A 23,155-nucleotide genomic window follows, 5' to 3' on the forward strand; every position below is an offset into this window, starting at 1 on the left:
CTCTCATTTCCATATGTTTAACATACATATTAGCTGCCTCCTGCCTTGTCCCATAGCTGTCACTGGCTCTTTCAAGCCTCAGACTAGGTCCCTGGACCCCTGGGCACCCCAGTTTCTGCTCCTTTGCTCTCACCCCGTCAGAAGAGTATGGGGGCACACCAGCCTAGAGCTGAATGACTTGTGTCCACGCCTCATTCCTACCTCCATCCCCTGACACACAAGAGACCTAAGCCTGGTCAGCAAGGCCGTGAAACTCTCCCCTGTGCTTCTCCTCACCTCTCAAGTTGTCCTTTCTTTCTTGCTTCAGGCAACATGATATTGATTGATATTCGAGGAATATAATTTTTCCCTTAATGAGAAGTCCGGGTAAGAATACAATTAAAAGTTCTAAAAATGGACTCTGAGGCCCAATTCTGAGTGTCACTCCCTTACCACAGCCATTATCTTCTGCTAAACTCTTTTTATCCTCCCCACCCCACCTAGGCCAAGCTGCCTTCCTCACAGGAGTTCAGAATCATCAACTCTTTGTAATGACCCTTGGAGGTCATCTAGCCCATCCTCTAAGCCCTGGCTGGGCTGCTCCTTCAGTTCAACATCCAGCCCTCCCTGAGCTCCTGCTGTGGGCCAGGCCCCAGGTCAGGTGTTGGAGATTCAGGATGACAGAGGACTAGCCTTGCCTGGAAGGAGTACCATCTAATGTAGGGACAGAAACACCCTAACCATAGTGCAATGTGTTGAAAACGGGTGTGAAGGGGCCACCAGAGGAGGCCCCTAACTCAACCAAGGGCACCAGCAAAAGGTCCCTGCAATCCTTTAATAATGGAGTATCCCAAACCAAGGGGAACTCGCTACCTCCCAAAGTCTCATTTGTTCTCTTTCTGAGCCTATGAATATGTCCCCATTGCCTGCAATTGGCAATCTAAAAATTTAGGGACAATCTGCATTAGCTTTGAATGAACCAGGTCCCTCTGCCTCAGTGTCCCCATCTGTAGAAAGAAAAGGATCAAACTCAGAGATTTCTAGTCCCCCCAAATCCTATTAATCTAGATGTTTCTACAGAAAATGGTTCTTAGCAGGCCTTCCTCTCCATCCTCATTGCTATGTTTTGTATTGTATTGTATTGTATTTTTATTCATTTATTTAGGGCTGCACCCCCAGCTTATGGAGGTTCCCAGGCCAGGGGTTGAATCAGAGCTGCAGCTGCCAGCATACACCACAACCACAGCAATGCAAGATTCTTAACCCACCCAACGTGGCCAGGGATCGAACTTGTGTCTCATAGTTACTAGCTGGGTTTGTTACTGCTGAGCCACAGCGGGAACTCCCCTCACTGCCATGTTCCAAAGTCCACCCTTGTCACCGTTTCCTGCTTTTTCAGTAGTGACTCGTCTCTTCTTCTCCAGTCCCCTCCATGTTTCTATGTTATCTTCCTTAAATGCTGCCTCTCATCATGTCAGCCTGGCTCCCCATGACCTCTAGGAGAAAAATCTATGCTATTTACCTTCAGACACATTCAGGGTCTTTCTTTTTCTTTTTGATTTTTTAGGGCCACACCTGCAGCATATGGAAGTTTCCAGGCTAAGGGTCAAATCAGAGCTACACCACAGCCACAGCAACTAAGGATCCAAGCCACATCTGTGACCTACACCACAGCTCATGGCAACACCGGATCCTTAACCCACTGAGCAAGGCCAAGGATCGAACCCTGATCCTCATGGATCCTAGTTGGGTTCGTTAACCGCTGAGCCACAAAGGGAACTCCCTCAGGGTCTTTTATAATCAGGCACCCAGATTGCTTCTTCCTGCCCTCTGCCACCATGAACTGTTTCTGCCACAATGAATTTCTCACAATTCCCCAGACTTGAGAGTCCATTTCAAAACTCTGTGCTTGGGAGTACAATTTCTCCTCAATTTAAAGGATTGCCATTCATCTTTATGAACCAACAAGGTCCTATGTATACTCAAAGCTCAGTTCAAAGCCTGCACGTAATAGGCTCAAAGCCTGTTCTCCTGGTGCCTGCTGTTCATACTTCCATGGTGGTGCTGTAAGCCCCCTGCACATGATTCTACCATCATCCTCTAGCCCTGGTGCCCCTGCCCTCGTGTGGCTCCCTCAACACCGAACAGTGCTGACCACGTAGCCAATAAGATGTGATATGACCATGAGATAATATGACCTGGAATGGTGATGAAAGACATTGCAGCTTCCCCTTGCCCTCTCTCTGATTGCTCATCCTGGGAAGCCACTGGGTATGTCATGAGACCGGCCAGCAGCCTGTGGAGAAGCCCCAGAGGGCAAGGACCTTCTGCCAACAACCACATCAGCTTGCCAGCCATGCGAGTGAGCCATCCCTTAAGTGAGTCTTTCCACCTCGGTCAAGCCTTCAGATGACTCGACCCCAAACACCTTTTTTTTTTTTTCCTTTCTTCTTTTTACAGCCACACCCAAGGCATATGGAAGTTCCCACAGCTCACAGGGCTCGAATCAGAGCTGCAGCTGAGGCCTATACCACAGCCACAGCAACACCAGAACTGAGATACATCTGCAACCTGCACCACAGCTTGTGGCAACACCAGATCAGATCCTTAACCCACTAAGTGAGGCCAGCGATTAAACCTGCATCCTCACAGAGACTACGTGAGGTCCTTAACCCAGTGAGCCACAGTGGGAACTCCCCAGACAACATGTTGACTACAACCTCATGAGACACCCTGAGCCAGAAGCACCCAGCCAAGCCACTCCCATTGCTGACCCACAGAAACTGAGAGATGAGAAATGCTCATGGGTATTTTAAGCCACTAGGTTTGGGGGCTCTTTATTTCTCAGCATTGATAAAAACAACAGCTTTGATCTGGGTGCACTAAAATGGATCTTTTTATAGATCTCTGTCCAGTCTGTCAGCATCTTTGAGAACAGGGTCACATGTCTTTCATTGCTAAGTCTGTCGTACCTAGCAAACTGCACGATGCAAGAAGTAGGCTCTAAATAAATCTTCATCTCATTCATTCACTTTTTTTTTTGCCTTTTTGCTGTTTCTTGGGCTGCTCCCGCAGCATATGGAGATTCCCAGGCTAGGGGTCGAATCGCAGCTGTAGCCGCCGGCCTAGGCCACAGCCATAGCAACAAGGGATCCGAGCCGTGTCTGCAACCTACACCACAGCTCACGGCAACGCCGGATCCTTAACCCGCTGAGCAAGGCCAGGGATCGAACCTGCAACCTCATGGTTCCTAGTCAGATTCGTTAACCACTGCGCCACGACATGAACTCCTCATTCATTTTTTTAAACCCTAAAGATATGATCTGTTTCTCTTTGTTTAACTTCTTGATGCTTCCGTTTGTCTCTTTTTCAGGGTCAATCTATCTCCTATTTCTACCTTAATACACTATAGGGCTTATACCATATATGTAGTTTGTAGAAGAACTTTTATATGCTAGTTCATTTCTACAAGGGTCTTCTGAGGTTGGCAGAGAAGGTATTATTATCGTTATGCATATTTTACATATAATTAAACGGAAGCATAAACCAGTTAAGTCACTTGCCTCACTTTGTACATGATAGAATCCCACCTTTTCGGATTGGAAGCCCAATCCAATATCTGTTATACCATCCCATCTGCCATAGGTGAACTGGAGCCTGCAGGTACCTCTGCTGCTTCCCCCTAACAGCCCATTTACAGGGGTCTCTGAAGGAGCCCAGGCCCCCTGCTTCCAGATAAGAGTGACGGTGATCATACATGCTTAGAAGGGTCCTTCGCCTGGTCATGCCTCTCCATTCCAGGCCTGAAGCCCAGCCATCTGGGGTATGGAGAGACAGAGTCCAGAGCCTGGGCTGTGACTTGGTGTTCTGGCTCCGCATTATCACCAGCTGACACTGCTGGAGACTGTCGGCCTGCACACACACTGCCGGCTTCCTGCAAAGGCTGTGCTTGGTGTTTGCTTGGAGAGATTATCTGGAAAATGACCTCTCTCCGAAGCATCTAGAAATAGTTCTTGATGCTATCTGAAGAAACAATTTTGGAACCAAAATTAAGAAAGCTTAACGCTTATATGGCGGCTTCCAGGGGAAACCAGGAAGGATTTCCAGAGTGGCTGTTGCTGCAAGTTGCTGTTAGCATGTGGAGTTGAAAGGCCATGGGCCTGACTGGCATAAGACCTGTTTACAAGTCCTAGTCCAGGCCTCTATAGCCGTCTGATGACCCCTGGAGCACTCTGCCTCTTCGAGCCACCTTTTTTTCACCTAGGGATTGTCAGTCATCCTACTTTTGATGCTAAATCACAAGATGAGTGAGTGGATAGAGGAGTGAAAATAATACTTGCCATGTATTGCAGACCTAATATGTGCCACACACTAGATTGGGCATTTTGCATCACTGAACCCATCTGGGTTTTGGCGCCCTGCTCGGAAGTAGGCATTTTCCCTACTGAGTCACTAACAGAAACCCGGAGTGGTTAAGGAAGCTGCTCCCTGTGCAGTAAATCAGTGTAGGGCAAGGATGCAAACCTCAGCTCTTTCACTACACTGCGATGCCAAGTAAGGGGATACATCCTAACGCGTTTTAAGCATTCATTTAAACATCCCTTAGGAAAAATGAGTTGATGTAAAAACAAAGGATCTCATCATTGGAAGGAGCCCAGCATCTGGAATGAGACCCAGTGACCCGTTCCACTTTCCTTAGTCCTCTTTTAACATCCCCAGGCAAAGACCACACCTTGGAGGCTCAGAGGGAAGAAGCCCTCCCCTCGCCCTGAGCTTCTGCGGATGAGGGTGGGAGAAGCACAGAACGCCTCACAACCCCCTCCCCAAGACCAGCAGAAGCCCTCTCTGCAACTCGCCCTAGACCCTAGACGGTGGGGAATGACTGAGATTTATGACCTCTCTGGGACTCTACAGATGGCTCCTTTCTGTCATCTTCTCGTTTCTTAAAAGTTTCTGCCCATGAATTTTTTAAAGTAAAATTGATTTCAATTGATTCTATTTAAATTTTCTTTTATTTTAAAAGTTTCTCCATGCCTTTTAAGATAACTGCCACCTCTCTATGCATTCAAAAAATGGCCTTGGAATCCTAGATGGAACACACCTACAACTCCTTCTAAGTCATCATAAACGTTTTTCTTGCCAACTTTAAAATTCCATACCCTGTCAATTCCTCACTCTCCTCTGGTGAACTCAGAATGGCACAGAGGCTCAAACCACGCTTACTTAACACGCAGGGTAAAATCCAGAACCCAACCTTTCACCTGCCCAATGTTTTTCTCCCAACCCAGACTGAGAGCTCATTTGTTCCTGTTTGTCCAGGGCTCCCCAGACAGAGAGAAAACTCTCTTCTTCATCCTGCTGACGTGACTTTGAACATGTAGCTGAACGCTCTCTGTGCCTCAGTTTCAGCCTCATGCCCTTCCCATCACTGTTATGAGTGGTGACATTTAAATGCCACACGATGAGCCATACCATCTCGGTCTCGTGCAGTCACTGTGCTGAGAGAGGACTGGGGACAGCTCTCTTCTGTCCCTCAGGTGCTAAGTGTTAGGGGAGGGACTCCGTTGACCACTTCAACTTCCCCTGCCTAGCTGACCTGGCTCTTGTCCCCATCCGAGCCCTAGCCTTCCCCTGGTGAACTCATGTTCCTTGTACCCTGGTCTGACTCTGCATGTCGCTTCCTCTGCGAAAACTGCCCTGATCGCACCCAGTCTGGGTGAGGTCCCCTCCTGCCGAGATCCCCCAGCATCTTCTCTCCGTCCTCAAACTGGGATGGAGTTGTCTAGCCATCAGTCTCATCCAGCAAACTCTCAGCTCTGTGGGAGCTGAGGACACGCCTGCTTTGTCAGCACTGTATGTTCAGAGCCTAGCAGGGTAGCCGGTGCATAGCACGGACAGGAAACACACAAAATAAGCCCACCTTTTCCAGATTGTGATGGGGAGTAAGAGGGTCTCTTTCAGCCACTTTCTGTGTCTTGGCTTCAATTTCCTCATCTGTAAAAAAGCCTGGTTTGAACTAAATGTTCTCTAGCATTCTTTCCTGCACAATGATCTATAATTCTGTGATTCTAAATAAGGTAATTCACTGAAAGAACAGGGAAAACGATCGCACTTCAACCGACAGAAGGATTATGTTTAACGTTACTCTTATGATTCCACATGGTTTTTCCGAGCTGTGCAGCTCACACTCAGTAGAGATGTAGCTTTTCTCCCAAAGCCAAAGGACTGCTCTTGCCCATGACAGCCCCACACATGGACAGCAGCACTGAGCTGGGCATCCATGGTTCCAACCTCTTCTCTCCTCCTTCCTCAGAAGGGCTGTGGAAAATTTGGGACAACTCCATGTTTTTCTAATATTTGAAAATTGTCTGAATTTGAATGGATCAGACCCTGCCCTTTCATTTCTTTATTTATTTTTGCTTTTTAGGGCCACAGCCGCGGCATATGGAGGTTCCCAGGCTAGGGTTCGAATCAGAGCTGTAGCTGCCAGCCTACACTCCAGCCACAGCAACGCAGGATCCAAGCGGCATCTGCAACCTACACCACAGCTCACGGCAATGCCGGATCCTTAACCCACTGAATGAGGCCAGGGATCGAACCCACAACCTCATGGTTCCTAGTCGGACTTGTTTGCACTGCGCCACAATGGGAACGCCAGACCTTGGCCTTTCAGACCGTGTGTGATGACCTCACTGAACTTTCTAATTTAGCCTGTTGGTGTTGAGGATCTCTTTCTTTCTCCAGCAGCCTTATAAAAAGAATCAAAAGTCAATCACGAAAAGAAAAATAGAAAATACTAAAGGCAGAGAGATACCAGACAGCCAGCGGGCCCCAAGTTTAAATTAGAGTACAATGGTTTAATGCTCCTGAGGACCAGACTATTGTTGCTTATCAGATTTCCCCTTGAACGAACAATTGTGAAGCCAGCCTGCTGGGAGGAATGAGTTGTCATTCCGCCAGATGAGCAAACACCATTGATTTGAATGCGCGAGAGGGAATCAGTGCCCGGCCCTCCCTCCACCCGCCCTGCGCCTGGACACTACTCAGCGGAAAATGACTCCCTGTTTGGTTAAGACTGCAGGGAAAAGCATTAAGCAGGAGGTGGTCAGGGAGTGTCCAGTGTTGGCTGGAGGGGTGCTCCATTAGACGGAGGCACAGAGCCCAGGGCGCCTTGGGGTACAGGGTGACCGCTGAGTCATGGAACATGGGCTGCAGGAAGGGAGATCCAAGGGTGAGAAGAACAGGGGAGGGGGTCCCAGCCCCTCGTAAGGATGTGGAAAGGAGCTGATGCACCAATTGCTGGAAATCTGCCACAGTCACCAACTGGGAGGTCTGCACTGGCCGGGACTGGCCAGGGGACGATAAGTAGGGCCAGCAGCATTGGCTCCAGGGTGCTTATAATTCATGCCCAGCTTCACTCCCTTCATCCACAGAATGGATGAGTTGCAGAGTTTGTGTTGGGGGGTTACCAGTGGTAATCTGCTGTCAGAAATGGGAGGCCTGGAGTTCCCACTGTGGCTCAGTGGGTTAAAGACCCAATGTTGTCTCCAATGTGAGTTCGATCCCTGGCCTTCTTCAATGGGTTAAGAGTCTGGCAGCGCTCAGGCTGTGGTGTAGGTCACAGATGCGGCTCGGATCTGGTGTTGCAGTGGCTGTGGTGTAGGCCTGCCGCTGCAGCTCTGATTTGACCCCTAGCCTGGGAACTTCCATATGCCGTGGGTGCAACTGTAAAAAGAAAAAAAGAAAAAGAAAATGAGAGGCCTACCGTACAGAGACATAGAGGCCATTCCCCAACAACCAGCGAGCCTCCCCCACAGCTCCCCAAAGAGATGCTTTTGATACCAGAAAGATGATACCGGAATCCGAGTTCTTCTTGTTCATGGCTGTCGAAGAATGAACTCTGTGAACGCACAGGCAGCAAGCAAGCAAAGTCTTTATTAAAGGAAAGCAAATAGCTCCCAGGGCTGCTGGGAGGGGGGAGAGGAGCCCCCCCTTCTCTATTGTCCTATAGGGGTTTTTATTCCTTAAAGATGGGAGGGTACCAACGCGGGGTCCAGAAAAAGGTGGGTTTCTTCCATTGGCCTTGCTCAGTTACCTATATCAGTCCTTGTCCGGTAGGGGTTTTAGGGATGGAAATATCCCATAAGTTTTATGGTTTCCTTGTCCTTTTCTTTCCATAGATTAAGTCACCATTCCTCTCATTCCTTTTCTATCAGTTGAGGAGTGGGCTAGAGATTCACATTTCCTATAGTAAACAAGGCCTGTGGGAAATGCGTATTTCCTATAACCAAACAAGGCCTGTGGAGGTGTTACTCCCTGGAGCCCTTAAAAGCCACAAGTGTTAATCAATATCCATGTCAAAAGAAGGCATCGGAGCCCAGTTTCCACCCTGACTACCTGAGTTAGTATTCTGTCTCACTATGGCCTATCATCACTAGTCATTCTGCTAACCAAACGCTCAGGGGTTTGCAACTCAAAGACCTGACCTCAGGTCTGTGGTCTTCTCTGTTTACCTGCTTAATTAGTAAGCATCCAATCATACCACTCACTGACTGGAGAAGACAGCTGAAATAAACTTAACTGCCTGAACACAAGAAGCACCTATCAGTTAACACATCTCCAGAGATCGGTGATGGATATAAGGGGCTTCCATGAGCGCAAACAAAATCTAGACAGAGGATATTGGACACGAATGACCAAATAAGCATCCCCTGCACTTTCCTGCACAGTTTTCTGCCCTCGCACCCAGCAGAGGGAAAGGCAGTCTTTGGAATGAGAAAGATTCCCGCCTGAAAGCTGAGCTCTGAGGTCTGGTTTTCTTAACAACCCAGAGTGATGACATAGCCAGTGTGTCACTACCCCTCAGCGGTTCCAGAAAGCCTTTCCATCTGCATTTGCTGCACAGGAGGCCAGTGAGAAGCTGAGAGCCCCCAGAACTTGATAATGAGGGAATACAGTTGTTCTCTGAGACTTAAACCTAGCAAACTCTGTACACAATGGAAGTGATTAAGCAACTGCAAAAGTAAGCAGAGATTATCTCTAATTGTGTGACTCAAGTGTCTGGGAACGCCCCAAACTCCTGTCAAGGTGGTCTGAGAGCCATGTCAGGGAGATAAAATTGGAGTGAGACTGTAATTTGGCAAGAAGAAACCTAATCATTTGTATTGTGCCCTCCTAGGCTGGCATCATTTCGAAGGCTGACCTGCCAGGCTGGTACAAGTGTCTGTCCATCTGACAGGCAAGTTCCTGCCGTGGAGACTGAAGTGTCAGGCTGTTTAAGCTGGTAAACATGTGAGTCATAGTGATATAGGGACAGCATAGGATAGGTACACAGGGAGTTGTGTAAGTCCCGAGAAGGGACATAGATAGATAGGGAAACCTGGGGAACTCTGGGAGACCACTGTAAGTTAATAATTGCTCAAGAAAGCCAGCAGAAGGAAGCAGGCTTAGGTAACTATAAGACCATAAATAAAAGCATGAGCTATGCCTCAGGGCTTTACCCTCAGGATCAAGGGCAGGAGTTTAAAGACAGCCCTTCTGCTGATTTGAATTTGAATTTGACTGTCGAGCACCTTGACAGTCCTAGTTTGATTTAAGAGGGTCAAATACCCTCTTACCTATGAAGGAGAAACCACTGCTCGAAGAAAGAGGAAGAAGGGGTCTTTTCCGACCCCCACTCCCCTTGGATGATAAAACTGTAGCCCACCTAATCCTCGGTGTAGAGCTTCCTTGCCTGCCCGCTTGCATCTCTCACAAGCATCCTATCTTAATAAATCTATTTCTTGCCTATCACTTTATCTCTTGCTGAATTCCTTCTGTGAAGAGGCACAAAGAGCCTGAACCTCAGTAAACCCAGACACCAGGTGGTGAGTGATTCTAATTTAAAAACTGTGGGTTCAAGTCCCAATCTGGGTTCAGGCTAGGTTCAAGTCATAAGTGTTGTCAGTTTCAACAGGGTGATTTCTTTTGGTTCTGATTCCATGATCCTCAAACACTCTTCTGATGATTCTCTTTTGCCCATAGAGCTTGCTCGCAGAGAAAGAATGGACTGGAAAGGCCAGGGCATCTTCAACCCCGCCATTCACAGAACCATTTCTGCAAATGCCTCTGAGGACTTGTCAGTGTGAATCAAGTGGCTCTGAGTCCAATCGACAGGACAGGGCTGATGAGGTCCAGGACCAGGAAGGGGGGACTTTTCTAAGGAAAATGGCAGCTTTCCCAGACCACATTTCCAAGGAATGATAGGTGTTGACCTCTCCTTTCAGAAAGGCAGCAATCAGTCCTCTAATCCCCGCATGTATGACCGAGACCTTGTTATTGCCTGTCCCATTTACAGTGAGAAACCAAGTGCAGAGCAACTCAAGGTCACATAGTATGTGGTTCAGACAGGTCTTCACATCACAGAAAGAGCCAAGATGATTTCCAAAATCTTCACCTTTTCCAAAAGCCCAGGCAAATGCTCCCCACAACCCTATTCAAAAGGGCTGACCCGAGGGGGGAAATCATCTCAGTCAGATTTTCTTTGTTGGAGGAGCTCCCATTGTGGCGGGAAACGGATCCAACCAGTATCTGTGAGGATGCAGGTTCAATCCCTGGCCTCGCTCAGTGGGTTAAGGATCCGGCCTTGTCGTGAGCTGCAATGTAGGTCACAGACCAGGCTCGGATCCCATGTTGCTGTGGCTGTGGTATAAGCGGGCAGCTGCAGCTCCTTTTCAACCCCTAGCCTGGGAAATTCCATATGCCCAAGTGCGGCCATAAAAAAAGACAAGAAAAAAACAAACAAACAAAAACCCACCAGATTTTCTTTGTAAAGACAGAGGTTAAAAGGAGGTATATGGGAAACACCCCTGCTGCCTGCTGTTCCCACATCCTGGCTGCCACCCACTCTTTGCTGGGCCCACAGATTCACTCTCAAGTCCCCAGGCAATGAGATCTTCTTGTGAGGACCAGGAGGCATGGCTGGGAGGGACCAGTTAGCTTTCCCTAAGGCAGCCCCTTCAGCACTCATTGTCCCTGTCATCCAGGGGCTCTCACGTGAAGAACTTCCTACACAGCTGTCCTAAGCTGCCGTGGAGAAGCACTGGGACAGGGAGAGGGGAGGCAGTGGCTCCAGGCACTTCTAAACCGTCAGAGGATTTGCTCCCCTCCTCGTAATCTGCTGGCCATCCCTAGTCAAGGCTGCCAGACCCCCACTGACCAACCTCTCAGGGAAATCTAACCACAGGTCCCCTCTTTCCACGATCTATGTAGCTGTGCTCTTGGATAATTAGCACATCAGGATCCCCTCCAACGACCAGGCTTTCTTGGGGCCATGGGACATCTTAATGGTGCCTGTGGGGAATGCACAGGCTGGGGATTTTGCAAGGTGGATTCAATGCTGAGTTGTGCCTCCCTGAACAGGATCCTTGAAGAGGATCCCTGAACAGGATCCCGGCCAAACCCTAGGTGCCTGCTTTACTCGGACCAGGACTCTTGTTTACCTCCCCACAAAGCTTTTCTTTCCCCAGAAGAGTCTCCAAAGTCTTTCTCTTTCCCCCACCTCTCAGCAACCCTCTCCAGGCTACCACCTTCCTACTTCTCACCCCCTCTGGGGAAATGTTTCCCTTTCAAATTTCTATCACCATCATTCAACATCTATTACTGCTTCCAGTCCTTAAAGCCCCAGGCAGATCCCCGACTCAAAACCCCCAACCAACCAACGTCCCAGCTCCCTGTGCTCCCCCTCCCTCCTTCCCCTTGGTATTAGCACACACTTTACCATCTCAAAAAATCTTGGGCCTTGACCTGCAGGAGAGCTTCCCTATGCTTGATCTATTTATTTAGGAGAAATGAAATTCTAATTATGGCACATTCGTGCAGCAGAATGCTATGGAGCCATTTCAAGTAATGGCGTAGAAGAAAATTTAATGAGGTGGAAAAATGTTCATAACAATATATTCAGTGGAAAAAAAAAGAGGCTACAAAACAGTGTGTACTAAGTGCTCATGTTTTTTGGAAAAAAAAAAAAACAAACAAACATGTATGAATTTATACTTACATGCTTGAAAGGATATGTCCCCAAACATGGAACAGTGGTCATCTGGGCATCCGAGCTGTGTGATGGTTGCAAATGCTATCTTCTGTGTGCTTTTCTTCTAATTGGTTTCACAACGAGGAAACATGACGTTTGTAACCAAACAAAAACATAATGAATGCGTTTTTTTTTTTTAACCTCTCCAAACTCTCCAAACTCTGTCTCCTCTGTGGCCTTCTTGGTTTTATTCACATCGGCAGGTGGACTTGTTATTCTTGGCAAATGAGCTAACTGAAATAAGACTCAATTCATGCGCGCAAACTGTGGCTGTTGGTAGGGAAAAGAAAAAATCAGCACCAAGTAATGGTCCCTCCAACTGTCTGAAAGGCAGGCTTTCCCAGTCTGGCTTGCTCTATACTTGAGTCTGCTCAGCTGCTCCTGAAGGTGCCACTGAGCACTTCGCCCTCAAAGGTTCTTACATGTAACTAGAATCTCCTCTTGGCCGGGGAGAGGCAGCCTTGCACAGGGGTCACCGGTGTTGGTGTTTTTATTCCTAGATTGACAACTTGGATTTGTGTTTCAGCTCTGCCACTTACTCACTGACTATTGACTTTTTTGAGTGTCGGTTTCCCCATCTGGAAATTGATAATAATGACAACATCCACTTACAGGACTGTTTTGAAGACTGAATAAATATAATGAAGTACTTAGCACAGTGCTTGAAATATAGTAAGTATTTAACAAATAGAGACATTTTTAGCCCCTGAAAAACCTTATTCTTCGGAAAGACAAAACTTTGTATTGTTTTTAGGCTTGTATCCTTTAGCTTAAGGAAAAGCCGTAGGAGCAGATGTGGACAGCTTAGAGAAATAGTTACAGACAAGGGGCACATAAGCAGTTTAAGATCTTTCAGAAGAAGTCTTCTTTAAAAGTTCACCCTTGACCAGTCCAATTTTGCTCTGCCTTGAGCAGGAGACCATATTCCAATAACTTTCTGCTTAAAATCAACAAAAATTCTGACCTTTAGTTCCGGGGAACCAAACCTGAGGGTTGAAGGGAATTTTAAGCCTCATCCCATCCAACCTCCAACGTGACAGACGTTTGGCACTTTGCTAAAACATTCACGCTGTGTCACCATCAAACCTATGCTTAACACGTCATGCCGTGACAGGACCCTCAACAAGTTGAGCCTGAAAAGAAGATTTTCCTCATTTTAAATCTAAATCTATTTCTTTGCATTGTCCACCTTGTTGAAAGTTACCTTTCTGACACTTGGAAGCAAAAGACAGAGCTAATCCTTTCCCCCTACAGCATGCTTTCCAAGATTTGCAGCCAGGGACTATGTATTTCTCTCAGCTTTATCTTTTCCAGACTAGATATCATCAATTTCCAGGGTAACTGCCTGTGTGTAAGGCTTTGTGGATCTCCACCATTCTGGTTCCTCTCCTTCAGACCTGGTCTAGCAAAGCGTGGCATCTAGAACACAATCCTATGACTTCACTTACACAGGATGTAACGTCACGGTCACCTGCATCACTTTGGACATTCCAATTTTGTTCATGTAGCCAAAAGTAACTTTGATTTTAGGTGACCACAATGAATTGACTCTCAACTACATCCCAGATACTGTCTGTTTTCCTTTGCAAATACTACATTAAAACGATCCCATCCTATGATTGTGGATTTTTTTTTTTTTCTTTCTAGGGCCTCACCCACGGCATACAGAGCTGACAGAGCTACAGCTACTAGCCTACACCACAGTCACAGAAACTCGGGATCTGAGCCATGTCTGTGACCTACGCCAGAGCTCGTGAGAACACCGGATCCCCAAACCACGGATGGAGGCCAGACGTCAAACCTGCATCCTCATGGATACTAATCAGATTCGTTTTGGCTGAGCCACAACAGGAACTCCATGGGTTTTTTGTTTTTTTTTTTACATAGGATGTTACATTCTCCTTGGTTAGATTTCATCATTTGGGATTCATTCCATTCTTTCAGTTTGTCAAGAACTTTCAGGGACCTGATTCTGTCATCCAGCATATTCACAAACCATCCCAAATTCATGTCATCCACAAATTTGATGACTATTGCTTCTGTCTTCATAGAAGTCATGGATTAATGTTTTGACTAACACCAAGGTAAGTCAGAGCCCCGGGGAAGGTCACTGGAAACTTTTATCCAGTTTATCACTGATCCAAATCTTTGGATCCTTCACTAAGCTATTACCTGTCTAAAAATCCCTTTATCCTTTCTTAAGACCTCTTAGGATAGAGTAGAATAAGATAGGCTAGGATAGGACAGAATGTAAAGCACTGTAATAATTTTTTTCAGAATGTCTTCAGGAAATCCTGAAGCACCTTTTTCTGATCTACTAACCTAAAATCCTTACTTAAAAAAGAAAAAAAAAAAATCAGACAAGTCAGATATGAAAACTCACTATGGAACTTAGGATTCTCTGCTTCCTTTTCTGGATATTCTCAAACCATGTCTTTCTAGAATCCATTTTGCAATTTTATTTCTCATTCTCTGGGAAGTTGGCCTGACAATGGCCCTCTGGTCTCCTGACAATTCTCTGTTCTCCAAGATTTCCCAAAGGTCATGGCAACCTTAGGAACAAGATTTAGACAACTGTGAAGTTTAAGGTACTGAGACCAGGAGGTTTAAATGTTTTGATCAGTAGGACTTTTGTAATAATTTATTTATTTGTAGTTAATTGACTTATCAGGAGCTGAGAAAAGTAGATATATAAACCAATAGAAGAAAAAGTTGGAAAATAAATCTGTCACTGAGAGTTTGGAATGATTTCTTAATTGTGATCCCAAAGACCCTAAAACCTGATGGATATTGCTACATCAAAATTAATCTTGGGAGTTCCCGTCGTGGCGCAGTGGTTAATGAATCCGACTAGGAACCATGAGGTTGCGTGTTCGGTCCCTGGCCTTGCTCAGTGGGTTAACAATCCTGCGTTGCCATGAGCTGTGGTGTAGGTCGCAGGCGCGGCTTTTCCTGCATTGCTGTGGCTCTGGCGTAGGCTGGCGGCTACAGCTCCGATTGGACCCCTAGCCTGGGAACCTCTATATGCTGCAGAAGCGGCCCAAGAAATGGCAAAAAAGACAAAAAATAAAATAAAATAATTTTGACAACTCTGAAGGGCTGTATCACCTTCAGGCTTCCTGTGGGCTGACTGAGTCTTCTGCTACAGCCTTGTCACTGTTCTCTTTCCCCCTCGGCCCAGACCTGCATCCTTATTCCCTGAGAGCACTCCCTATAAACCTCCTGCACACAGATCTCCATCTCAAAGTCTGCTTTCAGGAAACCCAGTTTAAGACAGTTGATATCAAGATCCGGATGTTAAGATGGGATTTTGGAGTTGTTACCACTGTGTAGCTTTAGCAGGAAATGAGGCTTGTCACTGGTGGGGGCTGGAGTCCTGAGAGCCCCTGGCACCCTATAGAGGGAAAGCTATTACAATTTTTAGCAGATGGTGAGATGGGATGAGATACCAGTGGAAGGTGAAGCACCCAAAGCTGAAATATCTCAGGCATTTGAGAAGTATCAGGAAATAGTCACTTTCAAGCCTATAGGATTGAGTGGCTCTTGCTGAGTGCTATTGATGTATTGGAGAAAGACAAGGAAGGCTGAGGGTGATTAATCACCAATTATAGCCAAAGTGTGAAAATCAGAGGGCTTCCTTGGCAGCATAGAAAGAGGGCTCTGTCCTGTAGCAGGAGGCAGAAAAGGCCGAGGATCAGAACACAGGTTTAATTATGAGGGCAGCCAGGCATTAGAGAAGTTTGAATTCTCGACCTCAGCAAGCCTGTTACACCAAGGTTGGGGGTGTGACTGGGAAGCAAGGGAATCTGAGCGTTGGTGTGGGGTCATCTATGTTGAGGAACTCAACCTTGAAACCCCATAATTCCCTGAATTCTATGGAAGTGGCCCATTCCTCCCTATTAGAAACCGATGCCCCCTACACTTCTTGCTTAAAAGAATTGCAGAGGCCTCTTGTTTGCCAAATATGCACTATCCTCAGGATCTAACCCCATCTGCCCTGTTTGGTATTCAAGACCCATCATTAGGGACATTTCTCAATTTAAGGTAATTGTGGATGTTCTGGGCCTACCAAGGGAGAGAGGGGACCACAGGTCAAAGGGGCTGTGAGATTTAGTCTATATGCAGCAGCAGGAGATGGGACTGGCTCTTGAGAGTGCTGGGTCAAGGGTGGCAGAATATACAATTGGATAAGAGAGAGTTTATCATGTGGGTGCTTCCTTCTAGGACACAGGACTTAATGTTCCTAGATTATGAAAATAGTGCTAATATGCTAAAAAGATGTCTCTTGGAAGCTTGGGAAAAGGGGCAGCCTACACTAAATGAAGTAGATATGCCAAAACTATAGTGACAGATGATGGAAGGAGCTCCAAGAAGTGGCCAGGCTAGAATGGATATGCCCTACAAAGCAGGAAAAACCCATCAGCCGACTAGGCTCCATGGGAGGGTCTGAAGGACTCTTCATTCATCAAAGACATAAGGAACACACAGGTGAGAACACAGGTGCTGTGAACTGAACTGGGACCCCCCAAACTTCATACCTTGAAGCCCTATCCCCTAGAGTGACTGGAGATAGGGTTTTGGAAGTGATTTAGGTTAACAGAGGCCATAAAGTTATCTATCATTTATCTATCTATCTATCTGTCTATCTATCTATCTATCTATTTATCTATCTAACTATCATCTATCTATCTATCTTCCATGGGCACACACTGGGAAAATGCCATGTGAGGATATAATGTGAAAGTGGCCATCTGCAAACCAGACAGAGAGCTCTCACCAGAAACTGAACTGGCTAGAACCTTGACCTTGGATGTCTAGCCCCCAGAACTGTGAAAAAAATGCATTTCTATTTAAGCCACCCAGCCAATGGTACTTTTTATGTCCATCTGGAGGCTGCTAATACAGAATGGTATCAAAATTCTTGAAAAGTTCAAGCCTAGCTGTTCTTTGCAAGCTAGAGCTTATAAGAGATGGGTCATGAAAATTATGCAAAATTTTATAGTCGTGAATAAAGAGAGGCCAAGGTGCCATTTAACCATCTAAGGCAAGGTGGGTGCAATGTCATAATGATTGACAAGTTCAGTGTGGCAGCCAGGTAGAGGTCTGACCTGCAGAGTACTATGAAGATTAAGGGACTTGTCATAGTAGTAAAAAAAAAAATTTAGGGATCTAGTGTCTGGGGTGTGATAGGACATTCCCTTCAAAGTGAAGAGTAAATTATTGTTTTGCCTGTATTTCACCAATAAGAAGGAAGCACCATACTTAATAGGCTCCTTTCAGTGCTGAAGGAAGCATATGTCACATTGGAGAATATTGTGCCAATCTGTGTCATGACTGAATCGAAGGCTTCCACCTCTGAATGAGGCCTAGAACAGGAAAGGGCTCTGTAGCAGGTCAGGTTGCTGTGCAAACAGCCTTAAAGCATGTGCCATAGATCTTGTAGAACCTATGATACAGTTCTGTGACACATGGGTTGTCAGGGAAGGAAAACAAAGTGTACAAAGGAGTTTCCATTGTGGCTCAGAGGGTTAAGAACCTGACTAGTATCCATGAGGATGTGGTTTGGATCCCTGGCCCTCTCAGTGGGTTAAAGGATCCGGGTTGCCGTGAGCTGCAGTGTAGGTTGCAGATGCATCTCCGATCTGGCATTGCCGTGGCTGTGGTGCAGGTCTCAGCTGCAGCTTCAATTCCACCCCTAGTTTGGGAACTTCCATATACTGTAGGTGAAACCTTAAAAAAAAAAAAAAAAAGAAAGAAAAAGAAAAAGGAAGTGGACGAATTATATCTTGCACTCCCACTGATGTTGCATCAATTAAGTACACTTTTATAAGTGCCCAGTGGCCAAATACTTTGATGTAAGCTATCGTGTCATGGAATCAGTAAAAGACACTACTAGGAAGATGATGGAGAGCTTGGGGTCATAGCAAAGAGAAATAAAATGCTTCACAAAATATTTACGCATTACAGGTAAAGGCACAATCTGAAAAATATGTACCACCGAACCACTCGCAAACAGACCCCCTTCTGCATTCTCTATCCCCACTCTCAAGGAGCTGAGAGTCTTAGACTGTGAGCCTGGGTCCCCACCTCTGGTCCTTGGTCTGTTGGCCTGTTATTACCTCCTCTCCATGGCACTCCCTTCTCTGAAACTTTCCTTTTTCTTTTTTCATTCTGTCAACGTGGGTTGGTCAAAGTGTACAGTCTCCAGGCAGTGCAGGGGAACTAGCTTCCTTATGCTGTACTATATGATTATCTATCTAATCATCATTTTCCATTTACTTATGTATTTATTTATTTATTTAGGTCTTTTTGCCATTTCTTGGGCCGCTCCTGCGGCACATGGAGGTTCCCAGGCTAGGGGTTGAATCGGAGCTGGAGCCGCCGGCCTACACCAGAGCCACAGCAACGCGGGATCCGAGCCATGTCTGCAACCTACACCACAGCTCATGGCAACGCCGGATCCTTAACCCACTGAGCAAGGGCAGGGACTGAACCCACAACCTCATGGTTCCTAGTCGGATTTGTTAACCATTGCGCCACGACGGGAACTCCATCATTTTCCTTTAAGGTGGGAGAGAAAGTATGTTACAGGTAGCATAGACAACAATTATAAGGCACACATGATTTATGAATCCTTAACCTGTACAAACTAGTGTTTTTCCATTTGAGGAAGTAAAATATGGCATTTAACAAATTTCATCTTTTTCTTGTTAATAAACTGAGACTGTTATTGATATCTCTTGGGATGTTTTATGCTAACAATTATCATGTATATGTGAAGGATAGTGTGAATATTAAATGACGTTTTTAACTAATAGCAGACCAGAAAATAGGTTTATACATAGGATCCTTTCTTTCTTTTTTTTTTTTTTTTTTTACCCACCCTTGAGGCATATGGAAGTTCCCAGACCAGAGATTGAATCTGATCCGGCACTGTGATCTAAGCTGCAGCAATGCTGTATCCTTAACCCACTGCACAGGGCCAGGAATCGAACCTGCATCGCCACAGAGACAAGCCAGATCATTAACCCACTGCACCACAGCCGGAACTCCTACATAGGATCCTTTAAATGTATCGTTGTGTTATCCTACCTGGAGAAACTTGAAAAAAGAGGTCATCTGTCACTCAGAGACCAAAAATGCAATTTCTCAGAGCAATGAATGTGTGCTAGTGGAAATTTTAGGCTCCACTTCAGAACGTAGAGGATTTATGTCTTAGCAGGTCAGACATTTACTGTTGCCTTGAAATCTTATCACGGAGATATTAGCCAATCATCTCCATCTGCATTTGAGATCCGTCCTGCCTTTTGCTTCCCTATAGTTACTCTATCCTTTAAGATGACAAAAGAGGCTGCTTAGGGTGGCAAAAATTAGGTTCCATCTGGAGTCACTTTTGTTGTTTGTTTGTTTACGCTTGTGGCCCCACCAGTGCCCAATCCTGTCACGGGGTGAAACCCAAGGTCTCAGCATTCTTCAATCTGCATTGCTCCTTTGATCAGCAGAAACCTGGAAGGCGCGGGCTAGCGTCCCTCTTCACAGCCAGCCGCAGCCTCTGCACACCATCCTACCAAGGAGCCTGCGGCTGGGAGAGGGTGCTGTGCGTGCGGTGTAGGGATTGATGGGCTGTTAATGCAGTGGGACAGTTGCATTGTCTCATCTCGCCAATGCTGCCATTTAACATCCTCATGGGCGAGCACCGGGCCCCAACCACACAGCTAATGAGGCTTAGCACGCCCAGCTCAGTCTCCCCTCTGCACAGTAGTTAACTTCAGTGTCCGCAAGCACAAATGCTCAGCAGGCTCACGATGGTTTGGAATGATGCACAGTGGCTCTCGCATATGAAGTGAGGCCCCTGGAATTTCTGACCTTTTGAAGAGAAATTCATGCTAGGCATGGGGACTCGCAGGAGAGATGGGCATTTCCCAGGACTCTTTCACATAGAGTTTTTCATGAAGGTCCTAGAACAGACCTCAAAGCACATTTTATCAGTCCCAAAGCCTGGAGGTAGGACAGGACTTGACTAAAACAACTACAGACATAAAACTTCAGCCCAAGGCTCCTGGACTGCTAGGTCCACAGCCTCTTCCCAATAAAAAGTCTTTCACCTGGAGGCTCATCCAAAAGAGGATGACACCTTGATTTTACCCGTGCTTAATTCGTAGTCATCCTTCATTCCTCCCCCAGCTTCCCCTTACCTTCCATACACACTCAGTCAACGTTTTCTGAATCGAGCCCCACTCAGCCCTCCCTTCACTTTCCCACCTTCTCCTTCGTTGAATGCTCATGACTTTGCTCCTTGACCATGACAGTAGCTTCCCAAATAGTCTCCCTTCCCCCAGGATTTGCTCCCCCACTTTCCCTGCATGCTACTCCTAAATCCGTTTTTCTGAAACCTCCTTTTCTTATATGGCCTTTCTCTGCTCAAGAACCTGCCATGGCTGTCCATGGCTGATGGGATAAGGTTCACAGGCTAAGTGAGCCCTCAGACCATAAGAAGATTCCCAGGCTAGGGGTCGAATTGGAGCTACAGCTGCTGGCCACAGCCACAGCCACAGCAACATGGGATCCAAACCGCATCTGTGACCTACACCACAGCTCATGGCAATGCCAGATCCTTAACCCACTGAGGGAGGCCAGGGATCGAACCCGCAACTTCATGGTTCCTAGTCGGATTCATTTCCGCTGCGCTGCCACAGAAACTCCCCAATGGCCTTTCTTACCAAAGTTTCATCTGTTTCCTATGTGCTTCCAGTCAACCTAGGCACCTCATCACTCCCCAAACACAGTAAGCATTATCACCTCCACACCAAAGTAGTGCCTCTTCCTCCCATTTAGAAGTTCTTCCCTTTTGTTCCTCCCAGGCAACCAACTACTGCCCCCTTTCGAGACCAGATCGAGCTTCTCTCCTGTACTGAACACTGCACCAAATACTGCAACTGCTCCATCGCTCACTCCTCTGGCCTCTGGCCTTCTAGGTCTTCACAGCACATGTGAGACTTAGGTGTCTGCATTTTTAGATGTGGTTGTGCAACTGTTTATGGATCCTGTGTCTTTTCAAACAATTTGTAAATTGCACAAGGAAAGAAAATTTGTCTTTGCGGTGGGTCTCCCATGACGTCTAGCAGAGGAATATACCACAACAGATGCCTAATGACATCCTCACACCATAGTTCATGGCAAATGGTAATGCCGGATCCTTAACCCACTGAGCAAGGCCAGGGATCAAACCTGCGTCCTCATGGATACTAGCTGGGTTTGTTTCTGCTGATCCATGATGGGAACTCCCTCACTCCACTGAATTGTAAAAAGTTCAGGTGCACGTGTTCTCTCAGGTCGGCATTTATTGGCATCTCTCCATGTGATCTCCAAAAATTGGCACTAATTCTCCAGGAAAATATCCTGCTACTCTTAAAACCAATGATAGGTTATCAAGTCACTTTTAACCATAAAACAATTCAAAGCCCCCGTGTTTCAAATAAGGTGAAGCTCAATCAAAATCCAAAGGAGAATCAAGACAATTCTCTAAAATGTATCATAAAGGGGATTGGTGTACATGGTGAAAACCCTTCATGGTTGAATCGGGGATATTGTGTAATCAACCTGAAATCAACCAGAGCTCAGCCCCTGTACTAAGTTTTATAATATTGCTGAGCCTTGGTTTCCTTATCTGTAAGGTTTGATAACCCCTTGCTTCTAACAGAGTGGAGGATTAAATGTGTTAGCATATGCGAACGCTCTTAGCGTGATCTCGGGCATATAGTTGGGGTTTGTTACATCTTTTGTTTTCTCCCTTGTCACCCACAGAGCGCACAGAGGAAAGATCTCCATGCACCATCAGTGACTGTCCTGTGTTGTACAGTGGGGTCAGAGGTGATAAATAAATACCGGAGTCTTTTCAGAAGGGCAGAAGGGCTCACTCATTTTCATTCTCCAAGGTGTAACTGCTTATAACAGAATGAGGCCTTAAGAAAAGGCTTTTTCTCCATCCCCATGTCCATCCATCTACTTTCTTGAACCAAGTTGACCATCCTTCAGCCACTGGCAGCCCAGGTCCCTCTAGCTTCCTAGGTCCCCTCTCTGTCTTGTTTCTCTGCTGCAAAGCCTGGAGTGGGGCAGGAGGAACAGGCAGGAGGGCGAGCAGCTGGGCAGAGCTTTGAATCTCATTCCCTACCCCATGCCCCCTTGAAGGTAAGACTTTGTACCCACCCTGAATGGTCCTTGAACAGAAGGTCATGTTAATTCATGGTGCATTCATAGAGCTGTCCCTAGAAAGAAAAAGTCTTAGTGGATAGAGGCAGTTTAGCAATTACAGGGAAAAAGGAGAAAATGTGTTACTTTTTCACCTTGATGCAGCTATGCATCCCCAACCTCGGGACACCTGGACCTCGGTGTGGTACCCACTTCTGCGGAGCTTTATGAAATGGCTTTCCCATCTCTGCTCTGCAACAGGCAGGAAGAGCACAAGCCACAACTGGACTATGCACACCATTGCCCCTGGCATCTCAAAGATTTTCTTCTTTCTGGGAGAAAGATGGCATTTCAGACTTGACAGCACCTCTCTCAAGCTATGCGCTTGCTTTGATGAGTGATATTGTCAGCGCTCCTTCAAGGATGGGTCGTTATGAGCAAGGACTGCTCAGATAAATCAGGGTGATCTAGAGGAAAGAGGGGGCATGGGGTAGGGAGACTGTTTGGTCCACTCTCTAGCAGACAAGCATTGCTCGGAGAACCATGGCAGAGCAGACCCTGGAGGAGGAGGGGAGCCAAGGGGTCCAGGTGACAGAGCACAGGGGTGATGTCAGAAGTACACCAAATCTGGTCTCTCTCTGCCTCATTGGGACAAAAAGCATCCCTGCCTGGTTCTCTGGAAAGCAGAGCCCCTTGGCTCTTGCTTGTGTCTGCTTTTGCGACCACCAAGTTTATTTCTATACTTAAGGTTTTATTTACATAAATGTAAATCTTCTCTTCTTTGCCCCCCATCATTAGGATAAATGGTCTAACCAGGCAAGGGAGCTCTGAAGCCTGACTTTCGCAGCAGGTGCAAATACATTGCTGTAGCTGGGGAAGAGAGATAAAAGGAAGCAGATTTCAGCAACATTTAAGACC

The sequence above is a fragment of the Phacochoerus africanus genome, chromosome 15 (genome assembly GCF_016906955.1).
Source record: "Phacochoerus africanus isolate WHEZ1 chromosome 15, ROS_Pafr_v1, whole genome shotgun sequence".
Lineage (NCBI taxonomy): Eukaryota > Metazoa > Chordata > Mammalia > Artiodactyla > Suidae > Phacochoerus > Phacochoerus africanus.